We start from the raw sequence: 24,640 nt of genomic DNA on the forward strand, positions 1-24,640 counted from the left end.
TAATCTATTGAGAATTTACTAAGGAATTTATTGAGAATTTACTGCGCATTCACTGAGAATTTACTACGAATTTACTAAGTAATTTACTGAGAATTTACGGGAAATTTACTGAGTAATTTAATGAGAATTTACTAGGAATTTACTGACTAATTTACAAAGTAATTTACATAGAATTTACTAGGAATTTACTAAGTTATTTACTGAGAATTTATTGGAATTCAATTAGAATTTACTGAGAATTTACTGAGTAATTCACTGAGAATTTACTTGAAATTTACCGAGAAATTTACTGAGAATTTACGTGGAATTTACTAAGTAATTTTTTGAGAATTTACAAGGAATTTAAAGGATAATTTACTGATAATTTACTAGGAATTTACTCAGTAATTTACCGAGAATTTAATGGGAATTAACTGAGTAATTTACTGAGAATTTAATAAGCAATTTACTGAGAATTTATAGAGAATTTACAGGGAATTATAGGCAATTTACTGAGTAATTTACAAAGAATTTACTGGGAATTTATTGAGTAATTTACTGAGAATTTACTGAGTAAATTATTGGAAATTTAATGAGTAATTTACTGATAATTTATTGAGAATTTTCTGAGAATTTACTTGTAATTTTCTGTGAATTTACAACGAATTTATTGAGTAATTTAATTAGAATTTACTGGGAATTTATTGAGAATTTTCTGAGAATTTACTAAGTAATTTAACGAGAATTTACTACGAATTTCCTGAGAATTTACAAAGAATTTACTTAGTAATTTACTGAAAATTAACTGGGAATTTACAGGGAATTAACTAAGTAATTTATTGTGAATTTACCAGGAATTTACTGAGTAATTTACTGGGAATTTACAGGGAATTAACTAAGTAGTTTACTGTGAATTTACAGGGAATTTACTGATTAATTTACTGAGAATTTCCTGGGAATTTACTGAGTAATTTTATGAGAATTTACTCATAATTTACTGAGTAATTTGCTAGGAATTTACTGAGAATTTAGTAAGTAGTTTACTGAGTAATTTATTGAGAATTTACTGAGAATTCACTGTGCAATTTACTGGGTAATTTACTAAGAATTTACAGTGAATTTACTGAGTAATTTATTGAGAATTTCTTGGAAATTTATTTAGAATTTAATGAGAATTTACTACGTGGTTTACTGGTAATATACTGGCAGTTTACTAAGTAATTTACTGAAAATTTACTGGGAATTTACTGAGTAATTTACAGAGAATTAACGGGGAATTTACATAGAATTTACTCGTAATTTACTAATTAATTTACTAATAATTTAATGGGAATTTACTAAGTGATTTATTGAGAATTTACTGGAAATTTACTAAGTAATTTACTGAGAATTTAATGAGAATTTACTGGGAATTTATGGGAATTTACTATGTAATTTACAGGGAATTTAAAGATTAATTTACTGAGTAATTTACTGAGAATTTAATGGAAATTTACTAAGTAATTTACTGAGTAATTTATGGGGAATTTACTGACTAATTTACTGAGAATTTAATGAGTAATTTACTGAGAATTTACTGGGAATTTACTGTGTAATTTACAGGGAATTTACTAGGGAAATTACTGAGAATTTACAAGCAATTTACTAAGTAATTTAAAGAGAATTTACTGGTAATTTAATGAGTAATTTACTGATAATTTACAGAGTTATTTTTTGAGAATTTACTGGGAATTTATTAAGCAATTTACTAAGAATTTATAGAGAATTTACTAGGCATTTTCTGAGAATTTACAAGGAATTTACCGTGTAATTTACTGAAAATTAACTGGGAATTTACTGAGTAATTTACTGAGAGTTTACAAGGAATTAACTAAGTAGTTTACTATGAATTTACTGGGAATTTACTGAGAATTTACTGAGTAATTTTCTGTGAATTTACTCATAATTTACTGAGTAATTTGCTTGGAATTTAGTAAGAATTTACTGAGTAATTTACTGTGAATTTTCTGTGTAATTTACTGAGAATTTACTCGGTAATTTACTGAGAATTTACATGGAAATTACTGAGTAATTTTCTGAGAATTTTTTGGAAATTTACTAAGAATTTATTGAGTAATTTATTGAGGGTTTACTAAGTGGTTTACTGGTAATTTACTGAGTAATTTACAGAGAATTAACAGGGCATTTACATAGAATTTACTCGGAATTTACTGATTAATTTACTAATAATTTAATGGGAATTTATCAAGTAATTTATTGAGAATTTAGTATGAATTTACTGAGTAATTTACTGGGAGTTTAATAAGTAATTTACAGAGAATTTACTCGAAATTTTTTGAGTAATTTACTGATTAATTTACTGAGAATTTACCGGGAATTTACTGAATAATTTACTGAGAGAATAATTTATTGACAATTTACTAACTAATTTACTAAGAATTACTAAAATTTACTGAGTAATTTACTGAGAATTTATTGAGAATTTACAGAGTAATTTACTTGGAATTTTCTGAGTAATTTACTGAGAATTTGATGAGTAATTTAATGATAATTTACTGAGTAATTTATTAGGTAATTTACTTAGAATTTACTGAGCAATTTACTGAGTATTTATTAAGAATTTTCTGAGTAATTTACTCGGAAGTTACTGGCAATTTATTGAGTAATTTACTGAGAATTTATTGGGAATTTATTAGGAATTTACTGAGTAATTTACTGAAAATTTACAAAGTAATTTACAAAGAATTTACTTAGAATTTTCTAAGTAATTTATTGAGAAGTTTCTAGCAATTTTTGAGTAATTTACAGTGAATTTACTGGAAATTTATTGAGTAATTTACTGAGAATTTACAGTGAATTTATTTAGTAATTTACTGGGAATTTATTTGTAATTTACTGGGAATTTATTGAGTAATTTACTGAGAATTTACGGTAAATTTAATGAGTAATTTACTGAGAATTTATTGATAATTTACTGAGTAATTTGCTGGGAATTTACTGATAATTTTCTTGGAATTTACTGAGTAATTTATCGAAAATTTACATGGAATTTCCTAAGTCATAACTTTGAATTTGCAAGGAATGACTACGAATTTATTGTATACTTTACTGGGAATTGTCTAAGAATTTACAGAGTAATTTAATGGGAATTTTCTGAGTAATTTCCTGAGAATTTAATGGGAATTTAATGAGTAATTTATTGAGAATTTACTGTGTAATTTACAAGGAATTTGTTGAGTAATTTATTAAGAATTTAATGGAATTTACTACGTAATTTACTGGGAATTTACTGAGTAATTTACTGAGAATTTATTGGCACTTTACTAAATAATTTACTGGGAATTTACTGAATAATTTACCTGAAATTTACTAAGAATTTACTGAAAATTTACTAGGTAATTTAATGAGAATTTAATGATAATTTAATTAAAATTTACCGGGAATTTACTGTATAATTTTCTAAAAATTTGCTGAGTAATTTATAGGGAATTTTCTGCGAATTTACTAAGTAATTTACTGAGAATTTACTGGAAATTTACTAAGAATTTGTTGGGAATTTACTAGGTAATATGCTGAGAACTTAGTTGTAATTTACGGAGAATTTACACGGAATTTTCTGAGTAATTTTACTGGGAATTTACTGCGAATTTACTTTGTAATTTAATAAGAATTTACTGAAAATTTACTGGGTAATTTTCTTAGAATTTACGAGAAATTTCCTGAGTAATTTAATGGGAATTTAATTGGAATTTACTGAGTAATTTACGAGAAATTTACTAAGTAGTTTAATAAGAATTTTGTCACGACCCCAAACCGCCCCTAGTAGTTTGGTGCCGTGATGGCCAGTAATCCGTAATTACCGAAGGCCAACTTTCAAAAACTTAACACAATCATAGTATGGATATAGGGGGCTCACAAATGCGGAAGTAATAAATCAAAATACAAGCGGTCCATAAGAGCTGTGTATAGGTCAAATGCAATGTCATTCATCTTACAATTTGAATACAGCAAGCAAAATATGTGTTACATCTTGATCAAAAGGCTTCTCGAGCCGACATATACAAAATACAATAAATACGAGTCAAGAAGCATGATTTTCAAGATTCGCCGACATGCAATGAAAGGCATCGCCGACGTTAATACAAAAACAAAGCCGACATAAGCACGAATCCAAAACAAGCTTCCAAAACAATCTAGGCGTCGCCGCCATCCTGCTCATCACCTACATATATATATAGAGGGGTGAGTACAAATACTCAGTGAATGGTACTAATAATAAAGGTTTGCATGAAATAAGCCGGAGTCTTTCAAAACAACACATCAAACTTTATCGAACAGGGGATGAACGGTATTCATCTGTCGAACATTTCAAGTATCAAGGGATGCTTACTGACATCGACAAAACAAGGGATGAACCGTATTCATCATTCAAAGCTTACAAGTATCAAGGACTGCTCACTGACATCGGCAAAACAAGGGATGAACCGTATTCATCATTCAAAGCTTACAAGTATCAAGGACTGCTCACTGGCATCGGCAAAACAAGGGATGAACCGTATTCATCATTCAAAGCTTACAAGTATCAAGGACTGCTCACTGACATCGGCAAAACAAGGGATGAACCGTATTCATCATTCAAAGCTTACAAGTATCAAGGACTGCTCACTGACATCGGCAAAACAAGGGATGAACCGTATTCATCATTCAAAGCTTACAAGTATCAAGGACTGCTCACTGGCATCGGCAAAACAAGGGATGAACCGTATTCATCATTCAAAGCTTACAAGTATCAAGGACTGCTCACTGACATCGGCAAAACAAGGGATGAACCGTATTCATCATTCAAAGCTTACAAGTATCAAGGACTGCTCACTGACATCGGCAAAACAAGGGATGAACCGTATTCATCATCAATGGTACTGCGAAAGTTTAGAGTCCTCCAGCACAAGGGACTTGCGTTACTTAGGCCCGTAGCCCGATTTAACAAGGACCGTATCCTTCTTTACTTAGTACTGCGAAAGTTTAGAGTCCTCCAGCACAAGGGACTTTCGTTACTTAGGCCCGTAGCCCGATTTAACAAGGACCGTATCCTTCTTTACTTAGTATTGCGAAAGTTTAGAGTCCTCCAGCACAAGGGACTTTCGTTACTTAGGCCCGTAGCCCGATTTAACAAGGACCGTATCCTTCTTTACTTAGTACTGCGAAAGTTTAGAGTCCTCCAGCACAAGGGACTTTCGTTACTTAGGCCCGTAGCCCGATTTAACAAAGACCGTATCCTTTTATACTTAGTACTGCGAAAGTTTAGAGTCCTCTAGCACAAGGGACTTTCGTTACTTAGGCCCGTAGCCCGATTTAACAAGGACTGTATCCTTTTATACTTAGTACTGCGAAAGTTTAGAGTCCTCCAGCACAAGGGACTTTCCAAGAATAACATCAAAACAGGGCTATTCATTCATGCTTGGCAAATACTTTTGTCAAAACAAAACAAAGCAAGATTCATCAAAAACAAGTGTAACATAGCTTTATCAAAAATACCACTCACCTAGTTCTTCAGGTGTAGGCTCAAAGCAAATATCAAGGACCTACAATCACATGGCAAGTCACATTCTCAAAACAAGCACTATATGCATGCAAATGATCTCGACATTCTTGCCAGATCCAAGTCAATAACGAAGCAAAATATGCTGGGAGTTTAAACACCGCTCCCGTCTTACGGAAACACACTGGGTACCGTCCAGGTCTATGCCGAGGTGCCACACATCCTTGCCGAGGTGTGGTCCCGCTAGCCTCAACCAAAAGCAAAGTCGGGAAAAACCTGGGTTTCCCTTACAAGGATATGAAGAATATGATGAACATGATCATGAGAAAGACGAATGCAAGATCAAAACTTGTTACAAAATCTGAGATTTCATGACAAAAGCTCAAAACATGGACCTGGATACCCATACAAGAAGGTCATGCAAGAACAAACACAAAAACATGGTTTTCGTTCCAACTTTCGGATCAAAACGAGACTTTCTTTCAAGAACGTGTGAAAACCATTAACTCTTTTCAAAACCAACTTCAAATCGATGCATGACATGCAAAACAGATCCGATCATGCAATGCAGCTAGATAATCCATAACAACATTCAAAGTAGATCAAGAATCTCACCCCAAAACTCGAATCCAACGGTTCAAGCCACGAAGATCAAGCTTGGAAGACTTGCTCTCACTCAAGAACTTCTCTTCCTCCTCTCTAGAGCTTCTCTCTCTAAAACAAAGATTGGAAACCAAAAATGATTTGTTCTAAGTCTGCTGGCTGTCTTAACAACTAGCTCGGACACGTGGTGCTACCGGGTTGGCTCAACTCAAAAAGGTGATTGATTGATAAGACAAGTCTCTGACAAAGCGTATGTAACAAGCTGGGCGAGACACATCGGCAATAAATGACATCGGCTCAAATCAAGGATCCGGCAACAGGATAACAAAACGTCGGCTAGGGAGGACGACACTTGACTAAGCTGTGCCACACCTTGGCCGGGGTGTGCCACATCTCGGCCTAGGCCATACCTGCCTGCGGACAAGGTTCACTAAGTGCAAAACATCTCGGCAATAAATGCCCGAGGTGAAGGTGGGGTTGACCAAGATCTCGAAACAGTTCTAAGTACAAAGGTTCAAGGCGAACTAAGCTCAAGATGACCTCGGCCTCACACACACACCGAACAAGGAACAAAGCTACGCAAGCTATACAAACAAAATAAGGCAAGCAAATCCTTCCAATTATTATAACAAGGCAAGATCATGCAGGAATGTATGCAAGTATGACAAGAGTGAGGTGAGGGTTGTTACAAATTTACTGAGTAATTTACTGAAAATTTACTATGAATTTACTGAGTAATTTACTACAAATTCAATGAGAATTTACTGGTAATTTCCCGAGTAATTTACTAGGAATTTACCGAGAATTTACTAAGTGATTTATTGAGTATTTATTGAGAATTTACTGAGTAATTACTGCAAATTTAATGAGAATTTACTGGTAATTTCTGAGTAATTTACTGAGAATTTACGGGTATTTAAAAGATAATTTATCGATAATTTACTGGGAATTTACTAAGAATTTAATGAGAATTTACAGGAAATTTACTGAGTAATTTACTGAGAATTTAATAGGAATTTACTAAGTAATTTACTGGGAATTTACAATGAATTTACTGTGTAATTTAACGAGAATTTACTGAAAATTTACTGAGTAATTTACTAAGAATTTACTAATAATTTACCGAGAATTAACTAGGAATTTAACAAGAATTTACTGGGAATTTACTAAGTAATTTTCTGAGAATTTACTTGGAATTTACAAAGTAATTTACTTGGAATGTACCAAGTAATTTATTGAGAATTTACTCGGTATTTACTAAGTAATTTACTGAGAATTTACTGGAATTTACTGGAAATCTACTATGTAATTAACTGAGAATTTAATGAGTAATTTACTGAAAATTTACTAAAGAATTTACAGAGAATTTACTGAGTAATTTATTTAGAATTTATTGAGAATTTACTGAGAATTTAGGGAAAATTTAATGAGTAATTTAACGAGAATTTACTGAAATTTACTAACTAATTTAGTGAAAATTTACCTAGTAATTTACTAGGAATTTACTTGGAATTTACTAAATAATTTACTAAGAATTTATTGGGAATTCACTGAGAATTTACATGGAATTTACTGAGTAATTTACTGGGAATTTGCTGAGTAATTTACGTAGAATTTACGGGGAATTTACAAAGTAATTTACTGAGAATTTAAGGAAAATTTACATAATAATATATTGATAATTTACTGGAAATTTTATGAGTAATTTATCGAGAATTTAATGGGAATTTAATAATTAATTTACTGAGAATTTATAGAGAATTTACTGGGAATTTACTGTGTAATTTACAGGGAATTTACTGAGAATTTACTGAGTAATTTACATGGAATTTACTGGGGAATTTAAAGAGAATTTATTAGGAGTTTACTGAGTAATTTATTTAGAATTTATTGGGAATTTACTGAGTTATTTATTGGGAATTTACTGAGAATTTTTTGATAATTTTTTGAGAATTTACTGTGAATTTATTGGGTAATTTAATTAGAATTTACTGGTAATTTAATGAGAATTTTCTGAGAGTTTACTGGGAATTTACTAAGCAATTTACAGAGAATTTACTAAGTAATTTAACTAGAATTTACGAGGAATTTACTGAGTAATTTTCTGAAAATTAACTGGGAATTTACTAAGTAATTTATTGAGAATTTACAGGGAATTAACTAAGTAATTGACTGGGAATTTATTGGTTAACTTACTGAGAATTTTCTGAGAATTTACTGAGTAATTTTCGTAGAATTTACTCATAATTTACTAAGTAATTTGTTAGAAATTTACTGAGAATTTACTGAGTAGTTTACTGAATAATTTACTAAGAATTTACTGGGTAATTTGCTGAGCATTTCCAGTGAATTTACTGAGTAATTTACTGAGAATTTCCTGGAAATTTACTAAGAATTTACTAAGTAATTTAATGAGAATTAACTACGTGGTTTACTGGTAATTTATTGAGTAATTTACTGGGAGTTTACTAAGTAATTTGCTGAGAATTTACAGCTAATTTATATAGAATTTACTCGGAATTTACTGATTAATTTACTAATAATTTAATGAGAATTTATCGAGTATTTTATTGAGAAATTACTAGGAATTTACTAAGCAATTTACTGAGTAATTTACAGGGAATTTAATAAGTAATTTATTGAGAATTTACTTGGAATATACTGAGTATTTTACGGAGAATTTACTGTGTAATTTACTGGGAATTTACGTAGAATTTTTTGAGTAATTTACTGGGAATTTACTGGGAATTTACCGACTAATTTACTAAAAATTTACTGAGTAATTTACTGGGAATTTACTTGGAATTTACTAAGTAATTTACTGAGAATTTATTGGAAATTCACTGAGAATTTACTGGTAATTTACTGAGTAATTTACTTCGAATTTAATGAGAATTTACTGGTAATTTTCTTAGTAATTTACTGAGAATATACTGAGTAATATGTTGATAATTTACTGGGAATTTAATGAGTAAATTACTGAGAATTTAATAGAAATTTACTAAGTAATTTAATGAGAATTTACAAGGAATTTACTGAGTAATTTATTGAGAATTTACTAGGAATTTACTGAGTAATTTGCTGAGAATTTACAAATAATTTACTGAGAATTTTCTCGGTATTTACTAAGTAATTTACTGAGAATTTACTGGGAATTTACTGGAAATCTACTATGTAATTAACTGGAAATTTAATGAGTAATTTATCGAGAATTTTCTACGGAATTTACTGAGAATTTACTGGGAATTTAGTACGAATTTACTGAGTAATTTATTTAAAATTTATTGAAAATTTACTGAGAAATTTACTGAGAATTTATAGGAAATTTACTGAGTAATTTAATGAGAATTTACTGACTATTTTACTAAAAATTTACTAAGTAATTTATTGGGAATTTACTAAGTAATTTATTGGGAATTTACTAAATAATTTATTGAGAATTTATTAGAAATTCACTGAGAATTTACTAGAAATTTACTAAGTAATTTACTCGGAATTTATTGAGTTATTTATTGAGAATTTACAGGAAATTTACTAAGTAATTTACTGAGAATTTACAGAATAATTTACTGGGAATTTACTGAGTAATTTACCGAGAATTTAATGGGAATTTACTGAGTAATTTACAGGGAATTTACTTAGTAATTAACTGAGAATTTATTGAGTAATTTACTGAGAATTTACTGCAAATTTTCTGGGAATTTACTGTGTAATTTACAGGGAATTTATTAGGAAATTTACTTAGAATTTACAGACAATTTGCTGCGTAACTTGTAGAGAATTTACAGGGAATTTCCTACGGAATTTACTGAGAATTTTGTGGGAATTTACTGAGTAATTTGCTGAGAATTTGCCGGGTAATTTACTGAGTAAATTATTGGGAATTTACTAAGTAATTTACGAAAAATTTACTGAGTAATTTATTGAGAATTTATTGGGAATTTTCTGAGTTATTTATTTAGAATTTACTGAGTAATTTACTGAGAATTTTCTAGGAATTTACGGAGAATTTTATGGTAATTTTCTGAGAATTTACAGCGAATTTATTGAGTAATTTAATTAGAATTTACTGAAAATTTTCTGAGAATTTACTAGGAATTTACTAAGCAATTTATTGAGAATTTACAGAGAATTTACTAAGTAATTTAACGAGAATTTACTAGGAATTTCCTGGGAATTTTCAAAGAATTTACTGAGTAAGTTTCTGAAAATTAACTTGGAATTTACTGAGTAATTTACTGAGAATTTGCAGGGAATTAACTAAGTAATTTACTGTGAATTTATTGGGATTTTACTGATTAATTTACTGGGAATTTACTCATAATTTACTGAGTAATTTGTTTGTAATTTACTGAGAATTTACTTAGAATTTACTAAGTAATTTACTAGGAATTTTCTGTGTAATTCACTGAGATTTTACTGGGTAATTTACTGAGAATTTACAGTGAATATTCTGAGTAATTTACTTGGAATTTCCTGGAAATTTACTAAGAATTTATTGAGTAATTTAATGAGAATTGACTACGTGGTTTACTGGTAATTTACTGGGAGTTTACTAAGTAATTTACTGAGAATTTACTAAGTAGTTTATAGAGAATTAACAGGGAATTTACATAGAATTTACTGATTAATTTACTAATAATTTAATTGAAATTTATCGAGTAATTTATTGAGAATTTACTAGGAATTTACCAAGTAATTTACGGAGAAATTTACTGGGAATTTAATAAGTAATTTACTAAGAATTTATAGGGAATATACTGAGTATTTTACGGAGAATTTACTAAGTAATTTACTGGGAATTTATTGAGTAATTTACTGAGAATTTATTGGGAATTCACAGAGAATTTACTGAAAATTTACTGAGTAATTTACTGCGAATGTAATGAGAATTTACTAGTAATTTTCTGAGAAATTTACTGGAAATTTACTGAGTAATTTCGTGAGAATTTACTAAGTAATATACTGGGAATTTAATGAGTAATTTATTGAGAATTAACTAGAAATTTATTGAGTAATTTAATGAGAATTTTCTAGGAATTTACTGAATAATTTACTCAGAATTTACTAATAATTTACCGAGAATTTACTGGGAATTCAACGAGAATTTACTGAGTAATTTTTTGAGAATTTAATTGGAATTTTCTGAGTAATTTACTGGGAATTTACTAAGTAATTTACAGGGAATTTATTGAGTAATTTACTGAGAATTTAATAAGTAATTTATTGAGAATTTATAAATAATTTATTGGGAATTTATTGAGTAATTTACAGAGAATTTACTAAGGAATTTACTGAGAATTTACTGGCAATTTACTAAGTAATTTACAAAAAAATTACTGGTAATTTACTGAGTAATTTATTGAGAATTTATTGGGAATTTACTGAGTTATTTATTGGGAATTTACTGAGAATTTTTTGGAAATTTACTGAGTTATTTATTGGGAATTTATTGAGAATTTTTTGGAAATTTACTAAGAATTTTCTGGTTATTTTATGAGAATTTATAGCGAATTTATTGAGAATTTACTAAGCAATTTACTAAGAATTTACTAAGTAATTTCACGAGAATTTACTAGGAATTTCCTGAAAATTGACTGAGTAATTTTTTGTTAAAATTAACTTGGAATTTACTGAGAATTTACGGGGAATTAATTAAGTAATTTTCTGTGAATTTACTGATTAATTTTCTGAGAATTTACTCATAATTCACTGAGTAATTTGCTGGGAATTTACTGAGTAATTTACTTAGAATTTACAGTCAATTTACTGTGTAATTTATTGAGAATTTCCTTGAAATTTACTAAGAATTTACTGAGTAATTTAATGAGAATTGACTACGTGGTTTTCTGGTAATTTACTGAGTAATTTATCGGCAGTTTACTAAGTAATTTACTGAGAATTTACTAAGTAATTTACAGAGAATTAACAGGGAATTTACATAGAATTTACTCGAAATTTACTGATTAATTTACTAATAATTTAATGGGAATTTATCGAGTAATTTATTGAGAATTTAGTAGGAATTTACTGAGAATTTAATAAGCAATTTACTGAGAATTTACTACGAATATACTGAGTATTTTACGGAGACTGTACTGAGTAATTTACTAAGAATTTACTGAGCAATTTACTGGGAATTTACTGACTAATTTACTGAAAATTTACTACATAATTTGCTGGGAATTTACAAAGTAATTTACTGAGAATTCATTGGGAATTCACTGAGAATTTACTGGAGATTTTCTGAGTAATTTACTGGGAATTTACTAAGTAATTTACTGGGAATTTAATGAGAATTTACTAGTAATTTTCTCAGTAATTTACTAGAAATTTACTAAATAATACACTGATAATTTACTAGGAATTTAATGAGTAATTTACTGAGAATTTAATAGGAATTTACTAAGTAATATATTGATAATTTATAGGGAATTTACCGAGTAATTTAATGGGAATTTACTGGGAATTTACTAATAATTTACCGAGAATTTACTAGAAATTTAACGAGAATTTACTCAGTAATTTTCTGAGAATTTACTTGGAATTTCCTGAGTAATTTATTGGGAATTTACTAAGTAATTTACTGAGAATTTACTGGGAATTTACTAAGTAATTTATTGAGAATTTACTCGGTATTTAGTAAGTAATTTACCGAGAATTAACTCGGAATTTTCTTGTAATCTACTATGTAATTAACTGGGAATTTAATGAGTAATTTACTGAGAATTTACTAAGGAATTTACTGAGAATTTACTAGGCATTTGCTGAGAATTTACTACGAATTTACTAAGTAATTTATTTAAAATTTATTGGTAATTTACTGAGAATTTACGTGAAATTTACTAAGTAATTTAATGAGAATTTATTGGGAATTTACTAACTAATTTACTGAGAATTTACTAATTAATTTACTGAGAATTTATTGGGAATTCACTGAGAATTTACTGAAAATTTTATTGGAATTTACCGAGTAATTTATTGAGAATTTACAAGGAATTTACCAAGTAATTTACTGAGAATTTACGGGAAATTTACAGAATAATTTACAAGGAATTTACTGAGCAATTTACATTGAATTTATTGAGTAATTTACTGAGAATTTAAAGAGTAACTGAGAATTTATAGAGAATTTACTGAAATTTTCTATGTTATTTACACGGAATTTACTAGGGAATTTACTGAGAATTTAGAGGCAATTTACTGAGTAATTTAAAGAGAATTTACTAGGAATTTACTGAGTAATTTACTGAGAATTTATTGGAAATTTACTGAGTAATTTACTAGGTAATTTGCTGAGTAAATTATTGGGAATTTACTGAGTAATTTACTGAAAATTTATTGGGAATTTACTGAGTTGTTTGTTGGGAATTTACTGAGTAATTTACTGAGGATTTTCTGTGAATTTACTGAGAATTTTATTGTAATTTTCTGAGAATTTACAATGAATTTATTGGGTATTTTAATTAGAATTTATTGGGAATTTACTAATCAATTTAATAAGGATTTACAGCGAATTTACTAAGTAATTTAAAGAGAATTTACTAGGAATTTCCTGAGAATTTACGAGGAATTTCCTGAATAATTTTTTGAAAATTGACTGGGAATTTACTGAGTAATTTACTGAGAATTTACAGGGAATTAACTGAGTAATTTTTTGAGAATTTACTCATAATTTACTTAGTAATTTACTGAGAATTTACTGAGTAATCTACTGAGAAATTACTGGGTAATTTACTGAGAATTTCCTAGAAATTTACTAAGAATTTATCGAGTAATTTAATGAGAATTTATTACGTGGTTTACTCGTAATTTACTGAGTAATTTATTGGGAGTTTACTATGTAATTTACTGAGAATTTACTGAGTAATTTACAGCGAATTAATAGGGAATTTACACAGAATTTACTCAGAATTTGCTAATTAATTTACTGATAATTTCATGGAAATTTATCGCGTAATTTATTGAGAATTTAGTAAAAATTTACTGAGTAATTTATTGGGAATATACTGAGTATTTTACAGAGAATTTACTGAGTTATTTACTGAGAATTTGCTGAGTAATTTACTGAGAATTTATTGAGTAATTACTAGGAATTTACTTGAATTTGCAGACTAATTTACTGGGAATTTACTACGTAATTTACTGAGTATTTTACTAGAAATTTACTGAGTAATTTACAGTGAATTTAATGAGAATTTACTGGTAATTTTCTGAGTAATTTATTGGTAATTTACTGAGTAATTTTCTGAGAATATACTGAGTAATTTACTGAGAATTTAATAGGAATTTACTAAGTAATTTATTGAGAATTTACAAGGAATTGACAGAGTAATTTAATGAGAATTTACTAATAATTTATCGAGAATTTGCTGGAAATTTAACGATAATTTGTAGAATAATTTTCTGATAATTTACTTGGAATTTTCTGAGTAATTTACTGACAATTTACTTTAATTTATTGAGTAATTTATTGACAATTTACTTGAATTTCCAGATTCATTTGCTAAGAATTTACTGTGAATTTAATGAAAATTTACAAAGTAATTTACTAGTAATTTGCTGAGAATTTACTAATAATTTACCGAGAATTTACTGAGTAATTTTCGAAGAATTTACTTGGAATTTTCTGAGTAATTTACTGAGAATTTACTGGGAATTTACTGTAAATCTATTATGTAATTAACTGGGAATTTAATGAGTAATTTACTGAGAATTTACTAAGGAATTTACTGAGAATTTACTGGGAATTTACTGAGTAATTTACTGAGAATTTATGGGAAGTTTATTATGAGTAATAATTTAATAGAATTAACAGAATTTACTAGGAATTTAATAGAATTTACTGAGTAATTTACTGGGAGTTTAATAGAATTTAATAGTATTTATTATGAGTAATAATTTAATACAATTTACTGGAAATTTACTGAGTAATTTTCTGAGAATTAACAGGGAATTTTCATAGAATTTACTCGGAATTTCTTGATTAATTTAATTATAATTTAATGGGAATTTATTGAGTAATTTTTGAGAATTTACTAAGAACTTACTGAGTAATTTACTGGGAATTTAATAAGTAATTTACTGAGAATTTACTGGGAATATGCTGAGTATTTTATGGGGAATTTTCTGAGTAATTTACTGAGAATTTACTAGGAATTTTCTGAAAATTTATTGAGAATTTACTGGGAATTTACTGAAAATTTACTAGGAATTTTCTGAGTAATTTACTAGGAAGTTATTGGCAATTTACTGAGTGATTTATTGAGAATTTACTGGGAATTTGCTGAGAATTTACTGGGAATTTACTGAGTAATTTATTGAGAATTTACAGAGTAATTTACTAAGAATTTATTTAGAATTTTCTAAGTAATTAACTGAGACGTTTCTAGCAATTTCAGAGTAATTTACAAAAAATTTATTGGAAGTTTATTGAGTAATTTATGGGGAATTTACAGTGAATTTATTGAGTAATTCACTGAGAATTAATGGGGAATTTACTAAATAATTTACTGAGAATTTACAGGGAATTTACTGAGTAATTTAATAAGTAATTTATTAGAAATTTACTGAGAATTTACTGGTAATTTACTGAATGATTTGTTGACAATTTATTAAGAATTTACTTTGTAATTTACTAAAAATTTACTGGGATTTTACTGAGTTATTTACTGAGAGTTTACTAGGAATTTTCTGAGTAATTTACTGAGATTTTAGTAAGAATTTACTGAGTAATTTACTGAGAAGTTACAGAAAATTTACTGAGTAATTTACTGATAATTTATTGGGAATTTACTGAGTAATCTAATGAGAATTTATTAGGAATTCATTGAGTAATTTACTGGAAATTTACTTAGTACTTTCCTGAAAATGTACTGGGAATTTACTGAGTAATTTATTGAAAATTTATTGAGTAATTTAATTAGAATTTATTGGGAATTTCCTCAGTAATTTACGGAGAATTTACTGGGAATTTAATTTATTGGAAATTAACTGATTAATTTACTGAGAATTTATTGGCAATTTACTTAGTAATTTACTGAGAATTTATAGGGAATTTAGTAAGTAATTTACTGGGAATTTACTGGGAATTTATTGGTAATTCACTGGGTAATTTACTGAGTAATTTACTGAGAATTTACTGAGTAATATACTAAGAATTTATTGGGAATTCACGGAGTAACTTACGGGGAATTTACTTAGTATTTTACTGAGAATTTACTGGGAATTAACAGAGTAAGTTACTGCGAATTTAAAGGGAATTTACAGAGTAATTTGCCACCGGGAATTTACTAAGTAAATTACTGGGAATTTACTTGGAAGTTTTACTGAGAATTTACAGCGAATTTACTGAGTAATTTAATGAGAATTTATTGGGAATTTGTTGAGTAATTTACTGGGAATTAACTGAGTAATTTACTAAAAAATTATTGTGAATTTACTGAGTAATTTTCTTAGTATTTACAGGAATTTACTGAGTAATTTATTGAGAATTTACTTGGAATTTACTGGGAATTCATAGGGAATTTACTGAGAATTTACGGGCAATTTACTGAGTAATTTTCTGAAAATTTACTGCTAATTTACTGGAATTTTCTTAGTAATTTACTAAGTAGTTTTCTAAGAATTTACAGGGAATTTGCAGAGTAATTTTCTTTGAATTTATTGGGAATTTACACAGAATTTACCGAAAATTTACTGAGTAATTTACTGAGAATTTACTTGGAATTTACTGAGTCATTTACTGGGAATTTACTAAGTATTTTACTTCGAATTTACTTCGAATTTACTAATTAATTGACTAAGAATTTACTGAGTAATTTACTGAGAATTTACTAGCAATTTACTAGGTAATTTACTAAAAATTTATTGGGAATTTACTAATTAATTTACTGAGAAATTTTATGAGAATTTACCCGAAATTTACTAGCAATTTATTGAGTAATTTACTGTGAATTTACAGGGAATTTACTAATTACTTTACTGGAAACTTACTAAGTAATTTACTAAGAATTTACTTAGAATTTACTGAGAATTTACAGGGAATTTACTAAGTAATTTACTTAGAATTTACAGAGTTATTTATTAAGAATTTACAGGGAATTTGCTAATAATTTACTAAGTAATTTAATGAGAATTTACTGAGTAATTTACAGAGAATTTACATTGAATTTATTGAGTAATTTACAGAGAATTAACAAGGAATTTACTGAGTAATTTACTGAAAATTAACTGGTAATTTATTGAGAATTTAATAGCAATTTACTGAGAATTTCCTTGCAATTTACTAAGTAATTTATTAAACAATTTACCGAGAATTTACTAAATAATTTATTGAGAATTTACTGAGTAATTTACTGCCAATTTATTGGGAATTTAATGAGTAATTTATTGACAATTTACTAGGAATTTACTAAGTAATTTTCTGAGAATTTACTTAGTGATTTACTGAGAGTTTACTGGGAATTTACTGAGTAATTGACTGAGAATTTACTAGGAATTTACTGAGTAGTATACTGGGAATTTACTGAGTAATGTACTGAGAATTTAGTTGGAATTTACTGAGTAATATACTTTGAATTTCCTGGAAATTTATTGAGTAATTTACTGGGAATTTACTGAGTAATTTACTGAGAATTTACTTGGAATTTTCTAAATAATTTACTTGAAATTTACTAAGAATCTACTGAGAATTTACTTGGAATTTAATGAGTAATTTACTGGGAATTTACCGAGTAATGTACTGAGAATTTAGTGGGAATTTACTGAGTAATTTACTAAGAATTTACTGGAAATTTACTGAGTATTTACATGAAATTTACTAAGTAATTTGATGAGAATTTACTAAGTAATTTACAAAGAATTAACTAGGAATTTACAGAGTAATTTACTTAAAATTAACTAGGAATTTACTGAGTAATTTTTTGAGAATTTATTGGGAATGTACTGATAATTTACTGAGTAATTTACTGAAATTTAATGAGTAATTTACGGAGAATTTACTAGGAATTTACTGAGTAATTTACTTGGGATTTATAGAGTAATTTTCTGAGTAATTTACTGGGAACATACTGAGTATTTTACTAAGAATTTAATAAGTAATTTACTGAGAATTTAGTGGGAATTTACTGAAAATTTACTCGGAATTTATTGAGAATTTACTGGGAATTTACTAATTAATTTACTGAGTAATTTACTCTGAATTTACTGGAAATTTTCTAAGTAATTTAATGAGAATTTACTGCGTAATTTACTAAGAATTTACTGAGTAATTTATTTAGAAGTTACTGAGTAATTTATAGAGAAATTACTGGGAATATATTGAGTAATTTACATAGAATTTACTGAGTAATTTAATGAGAATTAACAAGGAATTTACAGAGTAATTTACTGAGAATTTAAAGCGTATTTACTAAGTAATTTACTGTGAATTTACTGAAAATTCACATAGAATTTACTGGGAATTTACTAAGTAATTTTCTGAGAATTTATTGAGAATTTTATGATAATTTACTGAGTAATTTACTGGAATTTACTGATTAATTTACGGAGAATTTACTGAGTAGTTTACTCAGAATTTTCAGGGAATTTATTGAATAATTTACTAGAAATTTACTGGAAATTTACTGAGTAATTTACTGGGAATTTACTGAGAATTTTTTAAAATTTATAGAGTAATTTACTGAGAATTTACTGATTAATTTGATGAGAATTTATTAGGAATTTTTTGAGTAATTTATTGAAAATTTACTGAGTAATTTACAGAGAATTTATTGAGTAATTTATGGAGTAATTTACTGGGAATTTAATGTGTAATTTACTTAGAATTTACAAGTAATTTACTAAGAATTTACTTGGAATTTACTGAGTAATTTACTGGGATTTTAATGAGAATTTACAGGGAATTTACTAAGTAATTTACGGAGAATTTACTAGGAATTTACTGAGTAATTTTATTAGAATTTACTTGAAATTTACATATAGTTTACTGAGTAATTTATTGGGAATTTTCTTTGAATTTACTGAGAATTTAATGGGAATTTACAAATTGACTTACTGAGTAATTTAGTGGGAGTTTACTAAGTAATTTACTGAGAATTTACTGGCCATTTAATGAGTAATGAAATGAAAAAATTTTGGGATTTTACTGAGTAATTTCAAGAGAAGTAACAAGGAATTTTCTAAGTAATTTACTGAAAATTAATTGGTAATTTACAAGGACTTTACTACGTTATTTACTGGGAATTTACTAGGAATTTAATGAGTAATTTACTGAGAATTTACTGGGAATTTTCTGAGTAATTTCCTGAGAATTTACTGAGAATTTACGGAGTAATTTATTAAGAATTTATGGGGAATTTACTGAGTAATTTACAGGGAATTTACTGTGTAATTTACTGAGACTTTACAGGGAATTTATTGAGTAATTTACTGAGAATTTACTGGAAATTTACTGAGTAATTTACCGAGATTTTACTGAGAATTTATTGGAAAATTTACTGATAATTTACTCAGTAATTTGCTGATAATTTGCTGAGTAATTTGCTGAGAATTTACTAAATAATTTACTGGGAATTTATTGGTAATTTAGTGAGTAATTTACTGAGTAGTTTACTGAAATTTTAATAATAATTTACTGAGAATTTACAAGGAATTTACTAAGTAATTTACTGAGGATTTACTGGGATATTACTGAGTATTTTACTGAGGATTTACTGACAATTTACTGGGTAATTTGTTGAGAATTTACAGGGAATTTACTGAATAATTTACTGAGAATTTAGTTGGAATTTATTGTAAATTTACTGGGTAATTTAATGAGAATTTACTGAGTAATTTATATAGAATTTATTGAGTAATTTAATGAGAATTTACATGGAATTTACTGAGTAATTTAATTAGATTATACTTAGAATTTACTGAGAACTTACTTGGAATTTAATGAGAATTTACTGGGAATTTAATGAGAATTTACTTTGAATTTACTTAGTAATTTACAGGGAATTTACTGAATAATTTACTAAGAATTTACAATGTAATTTACTGAGAATTTAATGGGAATTTACAGAGTAATTTACTAAGAACTTACTGATTAATTTTATGAGAATTTACTGTGAATTTATTGAGTAATTTACTGAAAACTTACTTAGAATTTACTAAGTAATAATCTAGGAATTTAATGAGTAATTTACTGGGAATTTACTGAGAATTTACGGGAACTTTACTGATTAATTTACTGAGAATTTACTTAACTGAGTAATTTACTTCGAATTTACTGGAAATTTACTGCTATTTATTAAGTAATTTATTGAGAATTTACAAGGAATTTACCGAGTAATTTATTGAGAATTTACTGAGTAATTTACTAGGAATTTAATGAGTAATTTACTGAGAATATACAAGGAATTTACTAAGTAATTCACTGGGAATTTACTGAGTAATTTACTGTGAATTTTCAGAATAATTTACTGAGTAATTTACTGTGCATTTTCAGAATAATTTACTGAGGATTTACTGGAAATTTTCTAAGTAATTAACTAGGAATTTACCACGAATTTACTGACTAATTTTCTGAGAACTTACTGCAATTTACAAAGTAATTTATTTAGAATTTACCGAGTAATTTAGTGAGAATTTATTGGTAATTTACTAAGTAATTTACAGAGAATTTACAGGGAATTTAATGAGAATTTACTGGGAATTTGCTGAATAATTTATCAAGAATTTACTGAGTAATTTATGGAGAATTTACTAGGAATTTAATGAGAATTTGCTGGAAATTTACTGAGTAATTTAATGGGAATTTACTGATTAATTTATAGGGAATTAACGAGGAATTTACTGTTTAATTTACTAAAAAATTATTTAGAATTTACTAAGTAATTTACTTTGAATTTATTGGGAATTTACTGGGAATTACAGGGAATTTGCTGAGAATTTAATGAATAATTTACTGAGAATTTACTAAGTAATTTACTGAGAATTTGAAGGAAATTTGTTGAGTAATTTACTGAGAATTTACTGAGTAATTTACCGAGTAATTTACTAAGTAATTTACGAGGAATTTACTGAGTATTTTATAGAGAATTTAATGAGTAATATACTAAGAACTTACTGTGAATTTACTGAGTAATTTTTTGGGAATTTACTGAGAATTTACAAGGAATTTATTGAGTAATTTAATGAGAATTTACTGAGTAATTTACTGAGAATTTAATGAAAATTTACTGAATATTTACTGAGAATTTACTGAGTAATTTACTAGAAATTTACTGGGAATTTACTGATTAATTTGATGAGAATCTTCTGGGAATTTAGTTAGTAATTTACTGGGAATTTACTGAGTAATTTACTGATTAATTTGATGAGAGTTTTCTGGGAATTCAGTGAGTAATTTACTGAGAATTTTCTGAGAATTTACTAAGTAACTTACTGAGAATTTACTGGGAATTTACTCAGTAATTTACTGGGAATTTACGGGAAATGTATTGAGCAATTTACTTGGTATTTACTGGGATTTTACCGAGAATTTACTTGGAATTTGCTGATTAATTTAATTGAAATTTACTGAGTAATTTAATGAGAATTTACTTGCAATTTATAGAGTAATTTAATGAGTATTTACTAGGAATTTACTGAGAATTTATTGAGTAATTTACTTAAAATTTATTGGGAATTTACTGAGTAATTTATTGAGAATTTACTTAGTAATTTACTGAGTAATTTATTGAGAATTTACTGAGTGATTTACTTAGAATTTAGTCGAAATTTATTGAGAATTTATTGAGAATTTACTGAGTAATTTACTGAGAATTTAGTGAGAAATTTTCTGAGAATTTACAAGAAATTTATCGAGAAATTTAATGAGAATTTATTTGGAATTTACTAAGTAATTTACTGAGAATTTACTGGTAATTTATTGAGTAATTTACTGAAAATTCACAAGGAATTTACTGAGACTTTACTAAGAATTTACTGAGTAATTTTCTGATAATTTACCGAGTAATTTAGTGGAATTTTTTACGTAATTTACGGAGAATTTGCAGACAATTTATAGGGATTATGCTGAGTAATTTTTGTTGAATTTACTGGGAATTTACTTAGAATTTACTGAGAATTTACTGAGTAATTTACTAAGAATTTAGGAAGAATTTACTAAGTAATTTTCTGGCAATTTACTAAGTAATTTACTGAGAATTTATTTGGAATTTACTGAAAATTTAATGAGTAATTTACTTGGAATTTACTGAGTATTTTACTGAGAATTTACAGAGTAATTTACTATGTAATTTACTGAGTAATTTGCTTAGAATTTACTGAGAATTCAACGAGTAATTTAATGAGAATTTACTGGGAATTTACTGAGTAATTTACTAAGAATTTACTGGGAATTGACTGAGTAATTTACTGACAATTTACTGAGTAATTTACAGAGAATTTACTTGGAATTTTCTGTGTAATTTTCTAAGTAATTTACTGAAAATTTACTTAAAATTTACTGGAAATTTACTTATTACTTGACTGAGAATTTACGGAGTAATTTGGTGAGAGTTTACTTGGAATTTACTCAATAATTTACTGACAATTTACTGGCAATTTATTGAGTAATTTTACTGAGAATTTAATGAGTAATTTACTGGAAATTTATAGAGAATTTCATGAGTAATTTACTGTGAATTTACTGAGTAATTTTACTGAGAATTCACTGGGAGTTTACTAAAAATTTACTAGCAATTTACTGAGTAATTACTTAGAATTTACTGAGAATTTACAGAGTAAGTTACAGTATAATTTATTGGGAATTTACTAAGTAATTTACTGAGAATTCATTGAGTAATTTACGGAGTATTTATTGGGAATTTACTGAGTAATTTACTGAGAATTTACTGAGTAATTTTTTGGGAATTTTCTCAGAATTTGCTGAGTAAATTATCGGGAATTTACTAAGTAATTTATTGAGAATTTACTAGCAATTTACTGAGAAATTAGTAGAAACTTACTGAGTAACTTACTGAGAATTTACTGCGAATTTACTGGGAATTTACTGTGTAATTTTCTGAGAATTTATTTATAATTTACTAAGTAATTTTCTAAGAAATTAATTGGAATTTTCTGAGTAATTTACAGAGAAGTTACTGGCAATTTACTGAGAATTTAAAGGGAATTTACTGAGCAATTTACTGAGAATTTACTGAGTAATTTGCTGGGAATTTAGTGAGAATTTACGGGGAATTTACTGAGTAATTTACTGACAATTTACTGAGAAATTTACAGAGAATTTACTGAGTAATTTACCGAGTGATTTACTGGAAATTTACTAAGTAGTTAACTAAGAATTTACCGAAAATTTACTGATTAATTGAAAGAGAATTTCTTGAGTAATTTACTGAGAATTTACTAGGAATTTACTGATTAATTGACTGAGAATTTACTGGGAATTTACTGAGAATTTACTAGCAATTTACTGACTAATTTACTGAGAATTTACTAGAAATTTATAAAGTAATTTACTGTGTAATTTACCAAAAATTTACTGAGCAATTTACTTAGAATTTACTAAGACTTCCCTATGTAATTTACTGAGAATTTACTAGGAATTTACGAAATAATTTTCTGAGAATTTACTTGGAATTTACTGAGAATTTACCAGGAATTTACTGAGTAATTTACTGGGAATTTACTCAGAATTTGCTGAGTAATTTACCGGGAATTTACTAAGTATTTAACTGAGAAGTTACAGGCAATTTACTAAGTAATTTACTGAGAATTTAGTAGGAACTTACAGAGTAACTTATTGAGAATTTACTAGGAAGTTACTATAGCGATCCCGGGTTTTCCCTTGTTGTACCGTGATCCGGACATGTGTCCGTGGATGTTAGTAGTTGTTTATCATCTTGTTTACATCCTTTTTACTTCATATTTGAGTTATGGGATGTGTTGGGTGGGTTTGTTACAGGTTGGTTGAGTTTAGAAACCAAAACTAGTTGCCCAGATTTTTGGCCTGTCCGCTCGAGCGGAGATGTTGGCGCTCGAGCGGGGAATACACCCATCCAGTATTTGTTGTGCAGTGTTGTACGCTCGAGCGTAGGGTTGGGAGCTCGAGCGGAGGTCTGGTTCTGCAAAAGTGCTGAGCGAGTGCATTCTGCGCTCGAGCGGGAGGTTAGCCGCTCGAGCGGAAGTCTGTGAGTGGCCGCTCGAGCGGGGTGTTTTACGCTCGAGCGGAGACCTGGGTTAAAGTCCCGAATTTGTGATTCTTCAAATCACTTTTTCACTTTCTTTTCTCTCTCTTACTTTTCCAAAAAGCCATTTTCAGAGCTTCTCACTCTAAACCGGCCCTTCTCTCTTAGATTTGATCTAGTAAGGATCGTTTGCTCACCTTTTGTCTTCACGAAAGTTGTGTTGATCGTCGAGGGCTTCCTTTTGATCTGAAAATTTCGAGATTTGGAGCGTTTTGGTTTTGGTCTTCATCTCCTTTGGGGCTCCGAATTTGAGGTAGGGATATCCTACTCTTCTCTATGG

The sequence above is a fragment of the Camellia sinensis genome, chromosome 13 (assembly GCF_055761805.1).
Source record: "Camellia sinensis isolate YWXY chromosome 13, ASM5576180v1, whole genome shotgun sequence".
Taxonomy (NCBI): Eukaryota; Viridiplantae; Streptophyta; class Magnoliopsida; order Ericales; family Theaceae; genus Camellia; species Camellia sinensis.